Raw genomic sequence first — 4391 nt, 5'->3', positions numbered from 1 at the left:
AGTTACTCAGCGTCTCCATGGCTGCTCCCTCGTCGCAAATAGGCAGGTGCTAACCGTGCCTGCCACTTAGGATCGCGGGGAAATGAAGAACTCCGGTAGCAAAGTGCTCTGAGCGCCGCTCCGGACACGTGGCGCGCTCTCTCTCTCTTCGCATTAGGGGTGACCCGGCCCAGTCCCGCCTCTGCTGGCCGGCTGGAACTACCTGCTCGGTGAAATGAGACACCGTCCCCATCACTTCTCCCGCCGCTAAGAACGCCCAGTGCCAGAGACCTAGGCTGGGAGTCTGCCTCCAGCACTGAGCCCGGAACCGCCACGGAGTGGCTTTGCCTCGGGGACTCCGAGTGCGCGCACGGGCTGAAGGCAACCTGCCACGGCAGGAGCTGCGCAACGCCACGCGCCTTGCTCGCAGCCGGGGAGAGCTGACTGCAAGGCAAGCACCCTTGACCGAGAGAAACCCCGCGGTTGCCAGGAACCCGTCCCGCCCCTGTTTGAGGAGGAGAGCCCCCCCACCCCCACCCCCCCACGCCGCAGCAGGCCAGTGCCCCTTCTTCCCTAATATGTGTGCTCCAGACTGAGAGATCCGCGAGAGAAATTAGGTCCGGAACCAGCAGACCCTATTCTGACCTTCCCTTCTTCTTCTTCTTTTTTTAAATTTCTCCAGCTGCGAGCCGTTCCGCGCTCCTGGGCACCGTCACTCATTAACAATGGGCAAGCTGTCTTTACTTATTATTTATTGTTAGTATAAACCCAGTACTAGGTGTGGAATGGTTAACGTAATCCCTTTATATGTTGCTCCCTTCTTCCTCCCGCTGCTCTCCGCTCTCCTCTTCCATTGGCAGACGCAAGTCAGAGTCTGTCTCTATTTGATGGAGATGCAGCTGAGAAGAGTCGCCCAGGGAAACGGCCTGCCTGTTGGAAGAAGTCTCAGAACAAGAAGGTTCTCTCCCCTGCTCCAGGGTTGATTTAGCCAGTGACCTCAACATAGGACGCCTTGGCAACCTTGCCTCTATCTCTCTCTGGCTGAGGCAGATCAGGAAATTTTCTGGCCTAAACTGGGGACAGAGGAGCACGGCTGCTCCGAAAGCTGAAGCAGGAGGACGCTTGAGCCCAGAAGTTCCAGGCTGCTTGAACAACATCGCAGGAGCCCCCCATCCCAGCCTCCCCCCATACATACACACCTGCCCTTCCAAGGTCCCTTCCTTCTCTGAGTTAATACCAAGGGGGTGTCTTGGTGACCTTCACCATAGGTGAGACACCCTAAAGAAAGTAGGTATTTCAGAAAAGTTGTTGATGGTAAAACAAGAAAAATCAGATTCAATGAAATCACCATCTATTTTTTAACCTAACCCATAGGTTTCAAGGCTATAAAACCATTTAAGTTTTGTTGCTGATTAGTTCAAGTGCCCTCCTGTGTCTCCATATTAGACTACCATGTGAGTAAAGTCTAGGGATATAATGACATTCTAATCATAGCATTAGAATGTATAACATTCTCCATACAAGATCTAAGGAGCTTCCTGTATTGAGGAATGTCCAGTCTCAGAGCCTCAGCAGAAATTCCTGCTGAGTTGTAGATGAACTTACAAAGCCCTGGTCTACTGTGGTAAAGGAGTCTAGTTACTCTCTTTTGACACCCCCCCCCCCAAAAAAAAAACACAAAAAAAAAACAAACCAGCAAACTTTTCTAAGTTAGAATAGAGGAGTGGAGCTCCTTCATAGGATAAAAGCCCACTCTCCGCTGTAGAATCCGGAAAGAAGCAAACTCATCCTCCTAGCTTCTCTTGCAACTAGAGTTTCTGATTTAAACCCAGTTAACAGACTCAACTAGAAGCTGGTGAGGCTAAAAGTACTCTGTCAATGGGCAGCCAGCCCTGCTTCTCTAGAGCAGTGAGAGTCTCCTAGACTTATCTGCAGAGAGATTTGGGGCATGGCTGTTGGCATCAGTATACCACCCCCACAAGCCTGTTCTTCTGTCCTGCAGAGATTCCAACTGCCACTCAATATCCTTTTAATGAATTCCACAGCATAAATTATCTAGATCAACCACATGCATTGCTTACAAAGAAAAGGACCTAATTATGAGATGTTTCCTGAGCAAACACTAGGGGGAAACACTGAACCTAGTCTCAAGGAATGTTCCAGAGGCCATCCCTGTTCTCATAGGTACAATACCAAAAAAAAAAAAAAAAAAAAAAAAAAAAGTGACAAAGTCTGGTATGTAGAAGTTCCAGAAAATCGAGATCAGCACTGCCCCACAGAAATACAATGCAAGCCAATGAACTTAGTCTGTTTGAGCTATCGTGACAAATTACCATAGATCTGAGTGCCTTAAACAATAGAAGCCTATTTTCTCACAGTTCTGGAAGCTAGAAGTTCAAGAAAGCACTGTGCCACCACAGTCAGATTCTGATGGCTTCTTACTGTATCCCTCACATGGCTAGGAGAGAGAAAGAGTTGGTGTTGCTTTCAATAAAAGCCCTAAACCCCATAAATACACCCTCATGCCTTCATCTGAATCTAGCTACTTCCCAAACTCCCCATCTCCTAATCTGGGGTCTTCTACATATGAGAGAGGGGCTCATCCCATAGCACCACATATGTAATTTTACATTTTAGTAGCTGTATTGTAAAGATACAAAGAACACACAAAGTCAGTTTTAACATTACCTTCTATATAAGCCAATATATCCAAACTAATGAGGTGTTTTAAACTCCTGTTTTGAAGTCCAGCATATGTTTCATACCTCGAGGATGTGTAAGTGCAGACTAGCCACATTTCAAGCTCTCCATAGCTACAGGTGGATTCCATATTGGACAATACAGACCTGGAATTTTAAAACTAAAGCCTTAGGTTTGGAGGTGTGGCTAATGTAATAGAATGTCAACCAGTGAGTGAAAGCATCCAATACCCAGTGTGAGTTCCAATCTTGTGCAAAATAAATGAATAAAATTAAATTAAATCCTTATCTTTGGGATCATTTAGTGTACAATCTCATTTTACAGATACTGAGATGAAGATCCACAGGATACTGACTTTTCAAGATCAAACAGTTAGTGAAAAGACAAATGTTCTTCTTGACAATTGTAACCCCTCTGTACATCACCTTTATAGTAACAATAACAATTTTTAAAAGATAAAGAAAGAAAAAGGACAGAGATGGAACACAAGTCTTAATTTCTAATTCTCAGATCAAGTTTTTTCCCCATTGACTCTTCCTGCTCAAAGGCAGAAAGGATGAGAGGAACGTCTGGGAGGAGTAGACCTCACCTCCATTCCTCTGTTCCTAACCAGGTCTGTGCTGTCCAGGGTAGGGCCCTTGAACTCCCTCTGGCTGTCATACACTTCAAATGTGACTCGTCCAAATTGAGAGGATCCCTAAATGTAAAGGATATTCATTATTTTGAAACTTCAAACAACAACAAAAATGAAGCAGCAAAGAAATCTTAAATGTTGCATCAGTAATTGTATGCTGTTGAAATAGCAATATTTGAATATGCTAAGTTTGGGGAAACATTATTAAAATTATTTTCATCTGTTTCCTTTTCTGTTTATTTAGGTTGCTTTGTTTTGTTTTGAGACAGGGTCCCAATAAGTCCCAATAAGGTCCAAGCTGGCCTCAAACTCATGACTCTCCTGCCTCCATCTCCTGAGTGCTAGGCTTACAGGCATGCACACCACACCTATCCTTTCTACTTCTTACAATGTAGTTACTGGAGAAGTTTTAAATGCATATGTGACTCATGTCATGTCTTTATTAGACAGTCTACAGCCTTAAGATTTACCTGCCTCTTTGACCTAATTAACTAAATCTTTTCCAGTTTCATGCTATCTGTTTGTGTCCCTTCCTCAGAAGCTTTCCCACAAATGTGTTCTTTTCTCACATAAAATGTGCCCTGGCTTGTAAATACACAGTATTTCTTTGGCTATTTGTCTTGCTGTCTATCTTCCTATTAGTATAAGGTCCATGAAATCAGTAGTTGAGTTTAATTTTGCTTATTGTTCCCCAGAGTCCAGTACAAAGCCTGGTACACAAAAAGACCTCATTCATTGAAGGAGTTCCTCAATGAAACTCCAAGAGGGGAAACAGAATATTTGGCTTTTGCTAAACTGGTTTGACCACAAAACCCTCCACCCACAGTTTCCTGAGGGAACATAACTCTCTAGGGATAGCGTGGGAAACAATGGGTTAGGGATTCTGGAGGAAGTTCATTGAGCCTAAATTGAATTTCACTCAACAGTATGATATCTCTCTCTCTCTCTCTCTCTCTCTCTCTCTCTCTCTCTCTCTCCTACACACCTCCTCTTCCTCTCTCTCTTTAGTACTTGGGTTTAAACTCAGGGCCTCACATTCGCTAGACAGGTTATCTACCACTGAGCCTCACATCCAGCC

The sequence above is a fragment of the Perognathus longimembris genome, chromosome 15 (genome assembly GCF_023159225.1).
Source record: "Perognathus longimembris pacificus isolate PPM17 chromosome 15, ASM2315922v1, whole genome shotgun sequence".
Taxonomy (NCBI): Eukaryota; Metazoa; Chordata; class Mammalia; order Rodentia; family Heteromyidae; genus Perognathus; species Perognathus longimembris.
Note: the sequence above shows the minus strand (reverse complement) of the source record.